General features: G+C 39.2%; 1 protein-coding gene across 1 annotated transcript in view; it reads left to right on the top strand.

The window, feature by feature from the left end:
* Positions 1-6,973: 6,973 nt before the first annotated feature.
* Positions 6,974-19,893, top strand: part of LOC150084418 (NPC intracellular cholesterol transporter 1-like) — a 594,638-nt gene continuing 581,718 nt past the window's right edge. Inside the window, exon 1 of the mRNA XM_090376055.1 lies at positions 6,974-6,994. The gene's annotated coding sequence lies outside the window, so the exon portion shown is untranslated. The remainder of the gene's footprint in view (positions 6,995-19,893) is intronic.

Here is a 19,893-nt window from a genome sequence, read left to right as displayed (position 1 = left end):
GCGGTCTCCAGGGTTTCCCCTATATGTCGCTGTAGCATCTGAAAAGGTGAAGGCCGGCAAGTGAATGTATGTAGGTGTGTAAGTATGTGTCTTGTTATGATGAGTGTTGAGTGCCGGCACTGGCGACTTTGCAGCCAGGGGGCAGGGGACACCTGGTCCCCTGCCCTCTGACTCCCAACCTTCGCCACGAGGAGGTGCGCCAGGTTCACTTTCTAGTTGAGACTCTTCCTGGGGCTATCAGGCAAGCCTGGGAGCCCCAATGGAGAGGAAGTGGAGATAAGAATTGAGGTATGGGGAGGTTGCATAGAAGATAAGGGAGAGATAGACCTCACATGAAATAGAAGAGAGAAGTTTACAATAGTGGATAGAGTAAAAAAAAAAATATATATATATATATATATATATCGGACAATTAAAATAAATATGATATTTAAAATAAAAACATCAGCTAGTAGTACGGCAATAATACAGAGCGAAACAAAACGCAAAATAATAAAATAAACAAACAGGGAAGGGAAAATAGCGATAATAGGACAAAAAGGTAGTCGATAATCCCCTATATAATTTAGTCAATTAAATCATTAAACCCAATTAATAAAAAATTTGTAAATTTAAAATAATGCCAATTATAAATAATTTAGCGGTACCCCCCTAGAAGGTACCAGTTCCAAGAAACGTGAAATATCACCAAAAAAGGGTTAAAGAAACTACCAAAAAACTAAAATATCAAAATAATAGACTGACCATCATGCCCCATATCGACAGAGGACCACGAGGCCAATAATGGTCATGGAATCGCTGCATTTCAATCGTCATACAAATCATCGCAAAGGCAAAAAATCGAAGAACCAAACCACCCTTCCATTCTCCGATAGATAAACCAATGCAGAGGATTCCATGACCATTATTGGCCTCGTGGTCCTCTGTCGATATGGGGCATGATGGTCAGTCTATTATTTTGATATTTTAGTTTTTTGGTAGTTTCTTTAACCCTTTTTTGGTGATATTTCACGTTTCTTGGAACTGGTACCTTCTAGGGAGGTACCGCTAAATTATTTATAATTGGCATTATTTTAAATTTACAAATTTTTTATTAATTGGGTTTAATGATTTAATTGACTAAATTATATAGGGGATTATCGACTACCTTTTTGTCCTATTATCGCTATTTTCCCTTCCCTGTTTTTTTATTTTATTATTTTGCGTTTTGTTTGGCTCTGTATTATTGCCGTACTACTGGCTGATGTTTTTATTTTAAATATCATATTTATTTTAATTGTCAGATATAATTAGGCATCATGTGGAGGATGTGCATTTGCTGCCTCTAATGATAGCTACATAGCCATATTTATTTATTTTTATTACTTTTGCCTAACTTTTATCGCACATTATATATATATATATATATATATATATATATATAATAATAAAAAAATTAAAAAAAAACTATATACAATGTTTACTATTAGCTAAGTGAGTACGATCACCACTCCTGGGGGACTTAATCAGACAACCAAAACTATGAATAACACTTCATTACATTAATTAACACCATTTGAAAAGTATTAGGCCACAGCAACCAGACACATTCGTTCAGTCGTTTTACGGGACTCAACCACTTTACCTCAACTTTTTTTTTTTTTTTTTTTTTTGTTCTGGCTGGTGCTATGATTATCTGATCCGACACTACCAGATTTCACCGTTAAACTCAGAAGGCAAATAGCGAGGCGCTATCCATGAACAAACATAAGTAGCACCCTGTCAGCGTTTTACAATTCAATATCATATATTTACAACATGCACAGCCAGCTTTTTCACTGTACACAAAATCGCTATTAATATCGTGGTAGTCTTTACAAGTCACATTTTGACAGAAACCACACTGCTCAAGATCACTAACACAACCAACAGATAACCTCTCTGTTAATTCTACTAAATCCAATTTTATATTTATGGCAAATAATCTACAAAACACAACATCATTACCATCGTGGAATCAACATAGTTACTTAAGAAAAGAGAACTAAGGACTTATTTACAGAAAACATATTTTAAGGAAAAAAAAAAAAAAGTTCTTGTCCTTGAACACAGATTCTGGATTACTTGGCATCACTGTTTACAGATCGTCTCCAATTACGTGCAAACAATTTATCCGCAAAATTACAAAAAGCTAGGAAATTTTCTTTATCATTGACAAAACATGGTAGGTCATCTTCATTGTACACTTCTGTAAGAAGCTGTAGATTATTTCTTAAGTCTGTATAGAGATAGCAGTTAAATATTAAATGCTCTATGGTCTCAGGAGCACCACACTTACATAATGGAGAGGCAGCCAACCCCAGAGAGAACAATTTGGAGTTCAAGCTGCCATGCCCTGTTAGAAGAAAAGATACATTTAGACCTGGGCAGAACCAGGCCAACCGTTGCTTGGTAAATTCTAATATGTTGGGAAGGTATCTAAAAGTAACTCTACCAACTTCTGCATTGGACCAAGTTAATTGCCAACTATTAACAAACTCTCTTCTAATTCTACAATTATCATCCTTAGTTGGTATGTCTAAATTAATTGAATAGTTGCTCACCCTTGCAGGCAGAGCTTTCCGACGATAATATTGTAAGTAGTGATAAATAACTTCATATTGAATGGGAAGTTTTCCACTCAGTACTTGGAGTGCCATTGTTGACACTGTTCTGCAATTTCTTGTGATTGCAAGAAGAAAGAAACGTTGTGCTTGAGTCAAATACTTCAAGACTAAACAGTTATTAACACGATAACCCCATGCACCTGCAGCATAACAAATTATTGGTATAAAAATACACTCGTAGTATAACTTTAAAGTTGCAGGTTTAATTCCCCAGACATTTTTAGTTATTCTAATGATTTTACCAGTTAAGACTTTTATTTTGTTCAGTATATTTTTTGCGTGGGCTACGAAACTAAATCTATCGTCCATCGTTATTCCAAGATATTTATACGTTCTTACAATTTTAATGGATTGATTATTAATTTTTATACTGGGGGGCTATTCAGGTTCAAATAACCTTTCAAAAGCATTTGTTTAGTTTTGTCAATCGAAATCTGTAGTTTGTGCATACTACACCAACCATCAAGGTCTCCCAAGATTTCGTTCGCACGTTCTTCAAGTTCCCTACGAGACTCTCCAAAAACCAATATGGTCAAGTCATCTGCATATGCCGCCTTCAAAATTTTGTCGTGCTGTACCCCAAGCCACCCATCAAGAACCACATTCCAGCAGACCGGTCCTAGGACTGATCCCCGAGGGCAACCCCGAGTAACAGCACGAGTAAGCGAACAGACACCAGAATACACCACTAGGCTACGACCATGGAAATAATCAGAAACTAGACGATAAAGGGGAGCAGACACCTCGGCCTCCCGGAACCTCGCCAGGACACTTTGCCACCATAAGGTGTCAAAGGCACCTTTGAAGTCCACAAAAAGGCCGAGGACATACTTAGAATCCGCATTCGAGACCGAATCCATTACAAACTTCATAGCATCAACAGTTGAACAGCCTTTTGTAAACCCAAATTGAGTGTTTACTTGTAGATTTTTAGACTTATAATATTTCATAAATCTAGTTACAATAACCTTTTCTAAAACCTTGCCTAGCACTGGTAGTAATGCAATAGGACGATAGGTGGATGGAACATTGAGGGGTTTGTTAGGATTTTTAACCAGAATTTTAAGATTAGCTTGCTTCCAGGGAGTTGGAAAATGCCCGTCAGCCAAACAGGAATTAAGAATATTAACAATTAGTTGTGGTTTGATTGTCCAGATTCTTTTTAATATTGCAACTTCAAGTAAATCTAAGCCTGCACATTTGTTATCCTTCAAAGAGTCAATAGCTGCGCCAATTTCAAGATTAGTAAACGGGTCCTCATCAGTTAATCCAAAATACATCAAGTGCTCCATCCTTAAATTTCTTTGTTCCGTACTCTCTGGTACACAAATGTCTTGGCAAATAATGCCTGTTTTGACTAACAACTCAAATTCATCGAATTTATTTACTACACTCCTAACATTGGTGTACAAGCAAGTACAAAATACATGCACCTGTTCTTATTCTTAGCCACCCCCAACATAGCCCGTATATTTACTTGTTCCGCAATGACTCCCAGCAGTCTCTGAAATACCTAGCACTTTGTTTTCCAGGTTGCTGCTCATTCCAATAGAAGCAGTGCAATAATCACTTTCATCTCTGCCAGCGGCTACTGTTAATCTCGTCCATGTATCACCCCAAGCTGGCAGTTTTCCGATCCACTTAACAGTGCCTCGACTTCATCAGCAAATATTCTTGCACCCTTTCTATTTAAGTATATCCCATCCCTGTATTAGCATTAGCATTAGTAGAGGCATATGATGCAAGAAAGCAAGCTTATGCAGCATCAGCAAAAAAAAAAAACGCTCCTATTTCACACCTCCGTTTGTTCCAAATACCTGTCCAGCTCAGCCTTAAATTTATTTAGGCCATCAACTTCCACAACAAAGGATGGAAGTCTGTTCCACCAACCATCTACCCGCTGGCTAAAGGTAAACTTCCGCACATCTATCCTACATTTGTCTTTCCTTATTTTGAATTTATGCCCTCTCAGGTGATTATTCTGAGCAAGAGGGAGAATCCCATCAGCATTGAGCATGCTCAAACCGTTCAAGGCTTTATACACCTCAATCAGATAATCTCGCAAGTGCCTGGTCTCCAGACACTGTAAATTGCAAAACTTAAGCCTTTTTTCGTAAGAGCAACCCTTTGTTCCATTCACTATTTAAAATTAAATTTTAATTAGCCAGAGGAGTTCACAAAATAGACAGAATACAAGAAACAGCACCGTATTCAGCAGTCACGGGCTTGAACCCGGGTCACTCAAGGCATGTGTACTTATGCACCTGCGCGCCTGACCACTAGGGTACGGCGACCTTTTTGTTGCCCTTCTCTGTACTCGTTCGAACAGTTCTACATCCGTCTTAAAATGAGGCCTCCAGACCTGTATGCAGTACTCATGGTGTGGCTTGTAGATGCCGTCTCTCCTGTTAACAAGCACAGACCAGGCTTTGAAAAATTCTATCGCATGAGCCTTGCACAATCTCTTCAGAGTCAAATTGATTGACAAGGCTGTCATCATATACTCCCTCCTGGGCAGAATAGCAGACACTTTCAAATTCAACCCTAATTCGCGGCTTTTTTTCAATACTGAAATATCATTTAATATCATTGGTGCCAACATGTACAACAATATTACATTTTGTGCCCTTAAAAGATGATATCTGCTCTACAACGTCATCAACTTTTGTACCACCCGGCAGACATACCCTGGTATTGTTCCACTTATCCTTTTTGCACCGTCACCGCCAACTAGTTCCCTAAAGTAAAGTGTAAAGTGTGTTTAGGTTCAAACGGCACCAGGGGTTTCCCCGATCTCCGCGTTGTTTTCATTTTGGGTGAGCCAGTTCTCTGGGAAATGCCAGAGATTTAAAAGTGTATGGACATTGTATATATTTAGTATCATGTACCATTGTTCATCTGGTCGTTTAGCCACTGGAACCCTGCTGAGGCCCAACGTTGCCCCACTTTCGCCCCGTGGAGGCAGACCAGGAAATACCAGTAGACTATGATTTACTCTGGCAGGTCCTGCTGCTTAATTTCCTAAAATTTCTGCGGCGGCTAGGACCTAAAAAAAAAAAAAAAAGAGAGAAATTTTTTTTTCTCTTTTTTTGGTAATTCGATTAGGAATAACGCTAAATTTCTGAAAGGCCAGGTGTATGGGCGAAAAACATAATTTGGAGCCTATGGGACCAGCACATTCTGCCTTGGGATTGCCGCTGTGTTGCCCGATGTTCAAGTGCAACCTCTGGTGTTGATCTGGAGTTGGTGCCTCATTTCCTAATACTCCTTACATCAAGCTCACACAAAGACATTCCCTTTGGCAATATGATGTCTCGTTTCTGATTGTCCACAAACATCATACAAGCAGTACATTTCAAAAGGCTGTGATTCAGAGGACAACCACCCCCCCTCGGTTCTCCCCTGAGCAACAGCACTCCCACTATAATAAATTTCCTGTTTATACTCCGGCACGACAACCAAGTCAGTAGAGTTTACAATAAATCGTCAACACAAATATTTATCGTATTTAGTAATCACGGGCTTGAACCCACTTGAGCCTTTTGCTTTGCTGCTCTCGTCTGAGGCATGATTTCGATTCAATTTTAATACAATTCACCTATAAATTTAATAAAATTAAAAATATTACACTAAACTTCTATCCTAATGCAGTAATAATACTATATATATTTCAGCATCAAGTTTTATTTCCTTCCCAATTACATTATATTAATTTAGTATCTCCTATCAAATTATATGTACTAAGTTATAACGTTACGTTTGTAAAATCTAAGTGGTTATATGTTTTAAGTTAAAACGTTACATTTGTAAAATCAAAGTATTTATAATAGATAATAAATTTAGCTATCTATTGCCACCCACGTGGTTCGAACTCTCACACCAACTATCTATGCCAAATCATCAATTCTAAAAGCTCTACTAATGTTATTATTGTCATACGTTACGTCTACGTGACAAGTTAAATTATTAAAACACGTAAGTAGCGCTATAATTTATAGTTTATAATCCTCTGCTGACACTGATTACGCTGCTACAAGTTACGTAGAAACTTCCAGTGTCTGCTCTACCGATACGAAAAACAACTGGGAATTATAAACATGGAATTATCCACAACATCGAACAGTGCAGCAGGTTCAGATGGAATATACGAGTGTGACAATAAAATTTCCTTACTGGCGCAATAAAAAGAAAACAAAGTGAAGAATATTTTTGCCAGGATAGAAAACTTAGCACACAATTCTATTGGCTATTGGACTTAATCCCTCACCTATAAATCACCTTCTGGCAGCACTCTTGCCTGTATGCACACCAGGTTTCTGGGAGCATCGGCAGGAGGATTCCGTCGGCAGGTAAGAATTTAATCTTCTTGTATTTATCTAAGGTTTACATAATTTAATATCTGGTTTCTGTTGTAAAAGTAATTCACACTTAATACTTTAGAATGGTATTTTTATGATTGTAATTGTAACATTAATTTGTAATTGTGATATTGGTAATTGTAATTGCAATATATTCAAATTTGCAATCCTTTCTATTTTCTGTTCTCCCAATAGCATGGTCTGATGATGGGTATCGGTAAGATGCCTGAAACGTAACCTTAATGTATAGTAGTTTAGGCGAATAGCTTAATTAACTATATTATTAATTTCGCGTGGTATATGAGTGGTATGAAATATAGTACTCTTATATGCAGATGATCTCCTCATCTCATGTCATTCACACAATATACGCAATATTGAAAGATAACTTCATACTGCAATAAACAGAATTACATTTTGGATGGTGTGTAATGGCTACTTTCCAGAACAAAAATCCATAGCTACTCACTTCTGTAAGAATCGTGGTATGCATCTTGAACCTGAACTATGAAAACTCATTCAGTTTCAATTATCAATTGTATCTGTGTCTAATAGTAGATAGTAAACTCAACTTTGCACCACACATTTACGCATGTAATGTTTTAAAAAGTGAACATCCTTAAAATCATCTCTGCAACAATGTGAGGTACTGATGGATACACCCTATTACACCTGTATCGTGCATTAATCAATTTAATTTGGTTTAGATTGCGGAACTCCTCCTGTTTATGATTCATTTATATATAGCATTCTTATAAAATTAAATACCATCGAGCACAGTGCCATGAGAATTTCTTTGGGAGCACTTCGAACGGGAGCCTTTAACGAAGCAAATGAACCTCCATTACATTTCAGAAGGAAAACGCTTTCCTGAACTATACTGTTAAAATTGAGAGTCTGTACCTTTCTGAACCACAATTGATGCAATTTTTAAGAGAGGTAAACCAGATGTGAATAAATTTGCTGGAATCCGATTACAAGATCTAGTGAAAAGTTGGAACATTCAGCTTTACAACATTCACCAAGAAATAAAACAAGTGGAAGCACTCTGGTCAATGGAAATATCCTCATATTGTTATTATAGGGCAGAGGTCGGCAACCTGCGGCTCTTTAACTTTTAGCCCACATGAAGCACAATTTGAAATGGAATTGGAGGACTTAAAAATCAAGGACATGTCGAGGGCAAGACTAAAATGCCTTAAAACTGAAATTGAGGATTTGGAGAGGCAAAAGGCTGCCCTTGCAATTCTACACAAATTCTAAACAAATAGATGAGTTGGAAAAGCAAGACCGAATTGTGTTCAATGGGTGGAGTAGCTTACCCGACTAGTATATGAATTTGAAAAGATCTGCGTTTGGACTTCTCCCAGTTTTTGGTTCGACGTATTTCTGCGGGAAAATATTTTCAATCATGAACTATATTAAAAATAAATCATGAAACCGTCTGAACAATGCGAGTCTCTCAGCATGTTTAAAGATGAAATTGCGGCATACTCGCCTGACGTTGAGAAACTCGCTCAAGAAGTTTCAGCAGCAAAAGTCACATTAAATCGTACCTAATTGAATGTTTGCTACGTTTGTTCAGTATTAATAAATAATATTTAAAAATATATATATTTTTAATAAAACACCTTCCCACTTTATTCCATTTCTTAAAAAACTTCCCCCTCCACAGCTTGAGCTGAAGTGCAGCTCTTCGGATTCTCCTTTTTTTCTTTCTTTTTTTTTTAATTAGATTAAAAATGGCTCTTCACTCAAAAAATGTCGCTGACCCCTATTGTAGGGTTGTATGCACATCAGCAACTTAGGCCTTATTGCACCGTACATAATGTGTGTAAATTGCATGTGTGCTGTGGCGATTTACTGTTTTGCTGGACGAAAAACCCAAGTTTCTAGTGAAAAAAAAAACATGTTACCTTCACCAGAAGCTGACTAACTCAGCCACGTTATTGTGAGTCTGCGTAGGTAGCACAGTTGTATCGTCATCGTCCCCCCCACGCCAGGTGGAAAAGGCCCGGGTTCGAATCCCGTCAATGACGCGAGAAATTTAGTGGGCTTTTTTTCACTCCGTGACTGAGTTAGTTGGTCTTCAGGCGTAGGTAGCAAGGTTTTTACCCAGAAACTGGGGTTTTTCCGTCCAGTAAAATAGACAAATCGACCAAAGAACATACTCAATTTACAGACACGAATAGGGTTTATGTAACAATTACGGGTGACCCTAATATAATAATAATAATAATAATAATACAACACAATACAATTTATTTTCATCAAAAGAATTTGTTTACAATAATTGAACTTGTTAAGAAAAGTAAATTTCTTGATAACAAGTTGTAATTCTTCATATACAACAGTTTTTCCATACAAATTTGTTATCTAACAGAAAAGATAATGAAATCACAAAACATAGTACATTCCATACTGCAAACAGATATAGTAATTTATCTGTATAGCAATTCTAATCTACTGTATCATTGAGTATCAAAAATTTTCTTATTAGGAATTTTAATTTGGAGATAGGGTAACTTCTCCTGAGCCTGAAATCAACACTAGCCAACAAGTTGTTTATTGTATTCATTGTATGCCTGTCTCCAAATCTATTTAGTACTCTAGAGTACTAAATAGATTTGGAGAAATAATAAATAAGTCTGTACTTGGTAGCAATACCCGTCACGAGGTGGAACCCCAATCAGGGAGAAATAATATAAGAGCAATAATAATAATAATAACAATTATTATTATATTTTAATTAAATTTAATTATTATAATTATATTATTATTATTATTATTATTATTATTATTGGGAGCTGGGCGCTCTCTTTGTATCGTTGTAGTCTCTTGCACTCAGCAAGAGACTACACCGATACAAAGAGAGCTTCCAGAGAAAAATAATTTTCTCTGGGAGCTCTCTTTGTATCACCGAATTTTCGATGAGGACCAAAGAGCATTCTATAGGAAACTGGGTGAAGATGAGAAAGCAGGAAACGGGCCACCCGAAAAGAAGACGATCGAAGAATTCTGGGGAAATATATGGAGCAGTGAAGTAAGACATGACAGCAGAGCACCCTGGATAGAAGTAGAATGGGAGAAAACGAAGGACATACAAGAGATGAGAGAGTGGGAGATTCGAGAAGAAGAGGTAAAACAGTCGATCAGGAATACCCACAACTGGCGAACCCCAGGAATTGATAACATCCACAGCTACTGGTACAAGAAGCTCACTTGCACACACAAGCACCTAGCAGAGCAGTTCAATCGAATGATAAGGCACCCGGAGACAGTCCCGAAGTTTCTCACTGAAGGAGTCACATATCTGAAGCCTAAAGATGAAGATACAAGAAACCCGGCGAAATACAGGCCAATCACATGCCTCCCAACGATGTACAAGATCCTGACCATCTGCATAACTAAGGAGATATCACCACTTAGAGTGTCAGAACATAATCGCCGAACAGCAAAAAAGATGCAAGCGGAGGAGTAAAGGATGCAAAGAGCAATTAACCATAGATGCCGCAGTTATGGAGCAAGCCTTCAAGAAGCACCACAACCTATACACGGTCTACATCGATTACCGCATGGTCTTCGACTCCGTACCTCATAGCTGGCTAATAGAAACCCTGAAGATCTACAAGATCAATCCGATAGTGACAAACTTCCTAGGAGCAACAATGGCGAAATGGAGTACCACCATTAATGTCGAGAACATCACAACCAGGCCAATCCCCATTAGAAGAGGAATCTTTCAGGGAGATGCTCTGAGCCCACTATGGTTCTGTCTAGCACTCAACCCACTATCCACCATGCTCAACAGTAGCAAGTATGAATATAACCTCAAAGAAGGAAGAAAGAACCTGTACACCCTCACCCACCTGATGTACATGGATGACATCAAGCTCTACGCGGCAACCGAGAAGCAACTCCAGCAACTATTCCGGGTCACCGAAGAATTCAGCAAGGACATCAGGATGGAATTTGGTCCAGAAAAATGCAAGACCCACACACTGCACCAGGGAAATTAGTTGGCCGAAACTACCAGCTGCTGACTGGTAAAGAGATCGAAGCTATGACAGAAGGAGAGACCTACAAATGCGGCACAACATCGCTTCGCAATAAATGTGTGGGCAGCTATGGTCGGTGACTGCTTAGTCGGCCCATACCTGTTACCATCCCGCATGAACTCCGCTAAATATCGGATCTTTCTTGAACAAGTTCTACCAGGGTTACTTGACGATGTTCCAGAAAATGTGAGACGCAACATTTGGTTTCAACATGACGGGGCACCTGCCCATTATGGAAGGTGTGTTCGTGACCATTTGAACAGGCGTTTTGGGCGTCGATGGATTGGCCGTGGTGGACCCGTTGCCTGGCCCCCACGCTCACCTGATTTATCGAGCCTTGATTTCTTTGTGGGGGGCCTTCAAATCTATCGTGTATGAATCACCTGTAGAGATGGAAATGGATCTCGTGGCGAGACTCTCTGCGCTGCTGCTACTGTCAAAGAAACTCCAGGTGTGTTCGACCGTGTCCGACAATCCATGTTGCGTCCGTGTCACGCATGCATCGCGTCTCATGGTGGAACTTTCGAGCACCTGTTGTAACATTATGAAATGCATCCATCTCTTACTCCATTTTTAATATTATGTCAAATAAATGTTTGCCACTAATTACTGTCTTGTGTCATTTCTGCTACTACTTTCCCGTGATATTTCCAGTTATGGGCCCCTATGCGACCCCTCCAGATGTCACTCACCTCCCCCAAACGCCCGCACCAATATTTTTGAGACACCCTGTATTTGTCCTTTTATAATTTTTTTTTTCACAAATACCTAGGGATGATGCAAGCTGAGCAGTTAGAACACAAGGAAATCAAGAAGTACCTGATCGAAAAATATCATCAGAGACTCAGAAGCCTGCTGAAAGCAAAATTGAACTGAGGGAACACAGTTAAAGCCATAAACACCTATGCAGCTACAGCACTAACATACACATTCGGGGTCATAGATTGGACTAACACGGAGCTAGAAGATATCATCCGAAAGACAAAGACAATGATGACCAAGAGTTGCCAACACCACCCGAAGTCAGCAGTGGAGAGAATAACAATACCCTGAAAGAGGGAGGAAGGGGCCTGATAGACCTGATAGAACAACAGAAAACAGCAATAGTTAACCTGAAGGATTACTTCGAGAACAACACAGCACCACTCCACCAGGCCATAAAGAAGATAGATAAGTGGTATACCACACTCAACCTAAGTGAGGAAACCGCTCCCGCCCAGACGGTTCAAGAAACGAAGTTAGAAAGATGGGCAAAGAAGACGCTCCATGGCAGACACTACAATGACTTCCAACAAGGTCACATCGATAACATTGCTTCCAATGCATGGCTCACAAGCGGGACGCTCTTCCCCGAGACTGAAGGATTCATGCTGGCCATCCAAGACCAGGTAATCAACACCAGAAACTATAGAAAATACATCGCAAAGGAGCCTGGAATATCAGATGACACATGTCGACGATGCCACCTGGCCTCAGTAACGATCCAACACATCACTGCGGGGTGCAAGGTGATCACCCAGACTGAGTACACTCATAGACACCACCATGTAGCCAGGATAATACATCAGAAGCTAGCGAGAAAATATCAGTTGACCAAAGAAAGTGTACCATACTACAAGTACGAACCCCAGGCAGTACTAGAGACCCGAACCCACAAGCTGTACTGGGACCGCGCCATAATAATGGATAAGACCATCCCACACAACAGACTGGACATAACCCTTGTGGATAAGATGGAAAAGGCTACCTACCTGATTGACATAGCGGTGCCCCAAACTAGCAATGTCCAGAAAACCCATGAGTAAAAAATTAGGAAGTACATGAACCTGAGACATGAGATTAAGGAGATGTGGCATATGGAAGTATCAACCATCCCAATCATCGTGTCAACCGACGGTATGGTACCAAAGACTTTACATAGCAGCCTAGCAGCAATAGGTCTCCCAGAGAACGCATGCAAGGAAATCCAGAAAGTCGCAATCCTGAACACCTGTAGGATAGTCAGAGATTTCCTCGACCGACAGTAACACCAGACATTACAACCACCCTGTGTACTTGGTAGCAATACTCGTCACGAGGTGGAACCCCCAATCAGGGAGAAATAATATAAGAGCAGCAATAGTAATAATAATAATAACGTTGTTTTGAAAAAGGCCTATAAAAATTCTTTATTAGATAGTATGAATCAGAGCTGTAATACTCAATACGTTCTACGTTGATATTAATATTTGTAAAATAATAAGAGGATTTTACCTCAATATAGTACGTAGAACACTTCCGTATGATACTCTCCAGAAATTAAAACGAAAAAATCGAAAACTTACATTAGAGTAAAACATAAATAATTAAAAATCAATTTAACACAATTCAAATCAATTTAACACAATTCAAATCAATTTAACACAATTAAAAATCAGCTTAACGCAATTAAAAATTAAAAAAGAATCGAAGGAAAATATTCAAAACGATTTTCCTTCCTTAGGAGGAAGGAAAGGAAGGAGGGAGGAAGAAAAATCGTTTTGAATATTTTCCTTCGATTCTTTTTAATTTTTAATTGCGTTAAGCTGATTTTTAATTGTGTTAAATTGATTTGAATTGTGTTAAATTGATTTGAATTGTGTTAAATTGGTTTTTAATTATTGTGTCCGAATTATTGTGTTTTAATTATGCTGTGTCCGAGCTACAACTGAAGTCTTGTCTAGATGAACCTGCAGTGCTTCTTTAACCAGTACCTCCATTAATTTTCCTGCAACAGAAGTTAAACTAACAGGTCTATAATTACTTGTGTCGCCCTTTGATCCTCCTTTGTGAATTGGGGTCACATTTGCACATCTCCAGTCCATGGGTACCTCCCCTGAGTCCAAAGAAGCTCTCATAATTATGGCTAAGGGTTTGCTTACTTCCTTTGCTGCCTCAATATAACTGGATAGATCCCATCCACCCCTGGTGCCTTTTTTATGTTTATCTTCAACAATTTCTCCTCCACTTTCCTCTCAGTTATTACAAAATCATCTAGTTCACTGCCAGATTTTAACTCACCTCTGACATTGCCCTCCCTGAATAACTCCTTATGTGTGATTGTAGATGCAAAATACTCATTTATTCTGTTAGCCACCTGAGGAGGATCATTAACAGTTGAACCATCAATATCCAGTGGACCAATCTGATTCATCCATTTCCTTCTAGAGTTTATATTGTTAAAAAAAAAAAAAAAAAAAAATATATATATATATATATATATATATGTATAAGGGAATTGTCTAAGATTGAGCAAATCCTGCACCCACTGGAGGCAGTGCATTACCAGTGGGTGCCAGCAATCCTGGAGTTGCCCAGACCTGAGGAGATAAAAGTAAAAAAAAGATAAAAGAAAAAAAAAAAAAAACTGGATAAATGGGGGGGGGGGACAGACACCACTCACTGTTGATGCTGACGACATTATTGAAGGTGCTGGAGGCACCACAGGAGGTGGACGTGAAGCTGAAGCGGGATTGGCCAAAAGAAGTTTTCTTCTAACAAATAAATCAGAAGCAAATTGTTGTAGGATTCCAAGGTGTGAGGCAGATTCTACAAGATGTTTTTCGTTGCCAGCTGAGGTGTATATACAGCGATATCTCGCATAGCACTGATAATTGGTACCGAAACTGTTCTGCGTTATGTGAAACCGTGCTGATTGAGCTATATTTATAATGGATTTTAATTGAATGCGTACCAGAGAAACAGTCTATAAACAAATTATAATAAATCTATAAACAAAACGATAGCCAATTAAAAGGATTTGAAATTAAAAATATTGCAAAAATTTTATTAATTAAAGGTAACATCATTAGAGATGAGAAAAAAGCTTTATTGTTTATTTAGGTATTTCAATAATAAAGTCCGGTGAAGTCGTCTCTTCTTTTTCTCGGCGTATAAGGCCGACCGGGCTAGCCGAGTGGGTAAAGTACCTGCCCGGCAACCCAAAGGCCGCGGGTTCGATTCTCGCCTCGGGCTTGGATCAAAGTACTGCAAAAACCTTGGGAGGTGCAATATGGCCACAGAAACCGATGCGCCAACAACTACCAAATCAAAAAAAAAAAAAAAAAAAAAAAAAATCGGCGTATAAGTTTTTGACTGAAAGTTTTTGGTGCAGTCAAAAACTTGAACGTCGAGAAAAAGAAGCACCAAAGAAGCATTTTTGTAGCAGCAAAACCCATCTTGTAAAATTTGCCATATCTTGATGCTACGTTCAACATCCGGATCTCCATTCATAATCGCCTTGCAGGCTATGTCAACCTCCCCCCCCCCCCCGAAAAACTTTCTCCAATTCTTCTGTTGAAAATTTTTTCGGTGCCACTTCAGTGTGATTCACTTCAGAATTGTTTTCCTCTTCTTCATATGCAGGTTGGTCGTCAGTTTAAAGGAGAGTTGCATCATCTAAGTCATTTGCATGTGAGTCAATGCAGTCACGTACATTGGCAGTGTCAAAAAGTTTAAAATCCCAAGTCTCTTCCGATCTTCACAATGTATTTGGCAATTGTCTGAATTCGTAATTCAAAACCAGTGAAATAATTTGCCAATGGGGGCAAAACATGCTGCCAAACAGAATGCATGTTGTTGGCAGCGATTTCTAGCCAAGATGCAAATATATTTTCGATTGTATTTAAAGGAGTAAAAAATAAATTGTGAAATGAAAAGCTATCATGTCGTCTTGTCAGGATGGAATTAAGAATACTGAACACTGTTGCCTTTTGCTAGTGACTGCCTGAGGGAAGCTATTGGCACATGTGCATGTGAGACAATAGAGTTGGCACTGCAGCATATATGTACGCGTTCCTAGGCTACGACAATGCATCATATATGTAGAGTACATGTCTAGGCTATTGAATGAGTTTTAATATGCCCAGTAAATTTTTGACTTAAACTTAATTGAAAAACGTGTTATAGTGAAACCCGTGCTGTTTGAAGCCGTGCTAAGTGAGGTATTGCTGTACAGTCTTGTAGGGATTTCCATAGGTTAGTCTAAGAAGGGCAGTGATAGAGCAGGTGGTTACAGTCTTCCAGTTGGAGACGAAGGCAAAAATCGGTATTGCTTATTCTGAACTGAAAGAGTTTGGAGTTAAAAGAGCCATGTCCGGTTATGATAAATGATGTGTAGAGGTTTGGAGAGAACCATAGGGAGTTTTTCTTGTTGGCAGTAAAGGAGTCATCTGGTATAAATTTATATGTAGTTTGCCTTTAGGGGTTGTGTCCCAACGACCTTGCCAATTTTTTTATTAAATCAGACCAGATCCGGGTTTTTACAGCTTTGGTGTCTGCAAGGACATCATTCTGTATTCCATAGAATTCCATGGAGGTTCGATGTTTTTGAAAGTAACAGAAGGTACAATGTAAAATGTGCAAGTTTAGAGGTAGTACTCCAGCTATGACCTGCAGTGCATCAGTTGAGACAGTCCTGCAAGCATGGAGCATTGTAAGCATCACGGATCTTTGCAATTGCCAAATAGTTTTGATTTCAATTTGACGTTCTTATTTCTGCCATACCAAACGGGAGCAGCATAGGTTGCAATAGGTATGAATATTGCCTTGTAATATAAGAGAAGAACTCTGCGTCCAAGCCCCCAGTCAGTTCTCGTAATCCGAACAATAGCCATAGTAAATTTCTTGATTTTATCTATTAAGTGGTTTACGTGGAGAGTAAACTTGAGTCTATCATCAATGATCACATCAAGATGTTTTAAGTTATTGACATATGGTATTTGCTTGTTAGCTATTTTCAAGATAGGAGAATGATGAATATTTAATTGACTTTTAAAGATCATGAACCGGGTTTTGGATGGAGCAATTTTAAGTTTGTTGGCAGTTGCCCATTCGATGAGTTCCTTTAAGACCGGAGAGGCTCTTTTTTGAATTTGTTGCCTCAAGTTCCCTGAGACGACAATGACAAGGTCATCGGCATATGCAAATGGAGTAGCAAAATCAAAATGTCTGGCTAGCCATGTATTCAGTGTAATGTTCCAGAAGAGCGGCCCCAAAACAGAGTCAACACGAACTGCCAATAGAGGACGTCCTCTGTTTACAGCTCGTGTTATGCTGCCGGTTTTTGAAGTAACCTCTATAGATCTGTGATGAAAGTAGGCTTGAATAGCCTGGTACAACTGAGAGGAGCATGAGATGTTCCGAAGACTTGCGAGGGCGTTCTCCCACCAGAGAGAGTCAAAAGCACCTGCGAAGTCTATGAAGATGGTCATTTCATATTTTGATGTGGAATTCTGGGTGTAATTTTTTTAACGCAAGAAATGCATCTTCTCTGGACTTGCCCTTAACGAATCCATACTGGTGAGGTGAACATATGTCTTGAGCTTGGAAGAGATCATAGATTCTTGGGGTAAGTAGTCGTATCATAGAGTTTTCCCAAATTCGGTAGGAGAGAAATGAGGCAGAAGGATCTTGGGGTACGATGGGGGCTTTTTAGGTTTTCTTAGTAGTTTGACTAGTGCATTCTTCCAGAGACAGGGAAAAGTACCACAGAGAAGACATTTGTTGAAGAGATTTAACGGGATGTTCTTCGTAATGACAGCATTCTCCAGCGTCAGGTCCAAGACATTTTTGGACATTGATTTTATTTAAAGCTGTTTGAAGCTCTTGTTCAGTTAACAGGTCAGTATCCACAGTGGAGGAATATTGAAGTTGAGGGTTCTTGTTATGGATTGAGTTGGAGAGTCCGTTGACTGATCACCTTGAGGGAAAAGTTTATCCAGAATCATATCATGCCAAGTCGTGCTTTCAGAGTCGGTTAAATCAAATCAAAATCAAATTATTATATTAGGGCCACCCATTATTTCTAATATATGTATTTTGTTTGTAAATTGCGTGTGTTCTATGGCCGATTTGCCTGTTTTGCTTGACGAAAAACCCCCAGTTTCTGGGAAAAAACCTTGCTAACTACGCCTGAGACCTACTAACTCAGCCACTCAGATTCGGTTAATTAGTATGGAATTGTATATATTATTGGTTGGCACTTTACCTCTGCTTAGTTTATAGAGTAGTCCCCATGGGTTCGAGTTGCCCGCAGTGGAGACGAAAGACTGCCAGGTAGTGATTTTTTGCTTTGAGAGGCCAGGAGCGTCGTCTTTGATACAGTTTCCTTGCCCTGTGAACACGTCTTCTTAAAACCGTTAGCTGGGGACTCCACCAGGTAAGAGATTATTTCTTTGGAGTTATTCTCTTAGTTGAGCATTCAGTTGCTTGTAGTGAGTCAGTTTGGATATAGAATGATTGTTCTTTGGCATTAAGCTGATTAAATGAATCTAAAATTTCATCACAGAAGTCATGTTTAACTGATTCCGAGAACAGTGGCCATTTTATATGCTTTATAGCAAATCTTCTCAAGTCTTGAGGAGCTAACCTTCGATTTTGTAAATTTGTGGTAATTTTAAATGAAATTGCAGAGTGGTCACTACATATAAGATCCTCAGTCACAGCCCAGTTTGATATTTTGTTAGTGCTGCTTGCAGTTGTGAGAGTCAGGTCGATGTTACACTCATCATTTATTGTGAAGAAGGTCCTGGGTTGGTTGGATTTATTTAAGATGTGCAGGTTATGTGCCAGTATGAAGTTCTCCAGTTGTCACCCTCTGTGGTCGGGGAGGTACTAAATCATAATGGAGACTGGCATTGGAGTCTGTAGCTATAATGATTGGTGATGGGCATAGTTTTTCAATGACAGAATCTAGATAGTTCAGGGAGATTTGGATAGCTTCAGATGGAGGACAGTGGAGTGATCCCAAATAGAAAATATGAGAAAGTGGCGATATCTGTACACATGTAGCGTTTGGGCTACACAGGGAAGAAACAGCTGTTATGTCAAGTGAGTTATTAAATGAATTTATCATTAATGAATTAAATGAATTTATGTCAAGTGAGGTATGAAATGCCACTATTGCAGATTTTGGATGTTCTGCTTCAGCATGTATGGTCTGGGCAGAGATTGGGAAAGCCATTAATTTTGAGTTGTGTCCATAGACCAACAAGGAATTCAAATTCAAATTATTATATTAGGGCCACCCATAATTTCTTACATATGCCCGTATATGTATTATGTCTGTAAATTGCGTGTGTTCTCTGGTCGGTGTGCCTGTTTTGCTGGACGAAAAACCCCCCGTTTCTGGGGAGACCAACAAGGAATGCGATACCATCCCGTCAACATCAGAGAAAGGGACAGTAACGATGGAAGCGGCGTTCTCCTGTGGGCTGAATAATGATCAACGACCGCACCCTTCTTCATCTTTTTGATAGAGATACAGTAACTGCACAGAGGTACCGAGAACAGATCCTCGAACCGTATGTGCGACTTTTTAGGGGTGCGGTTGGCCCAGATTTTCTTTTCATCCATGACAACGCCACTGCACACAGAGCTGAGGTAGTGGAGGAACATCTTGAAACTGAAGATATCCAACAATTGCCATGGCCAGCACGATTACCAGACTTAAATCAGATCGACATGTGGGGATGCCTTGGGCATCTTATTGCATGCCGACAGCCAACTTCTTGGTCATTTGGTGAGCTAATGTCTGCGCTGTTGAAAGAATGGGATTTGTTGCCACAGAATCTTATAGACATCCTTATATCGAGCATGTTTCAACGCTGTCAGTCTTGTTTATTAGTTTGAGGGGATCATACGCCGTACTGATGTCGTATGATCATATTTTCGAGCATCCTGTATCGACTTCTCTAATATGACCTTTTTAGTAAATCTTGTACACTGAGTAGACAGGAATCATGGAATACCTACTAAGTAACGGGCAGGACCACCTTTCGCCCAGATAAGGGCAGTCACACGCGAAGCATTGAT

Source organism: Mastigoproctus giganteus, chromosome 6 (genome assembly GCF_048544385.1).
Source record: "Mastigoproctus giganteus isolate SK-2022 chromosome 6, ASM4854438v1, whole genome shotgun sequence".
In the NCBI taxonomy this organism is placed as follows: Eukaryota; Metazoa; Arthropoda; class Arachnida; order Uropygi; family Thelyphonidae; genus Mastigoproctus; species Mastigoproctus giganteus.
Note: the sequence above shows the minus strand (reverse complement) of the source record. Positions and strands in the feature narration are given on the sequence as shown.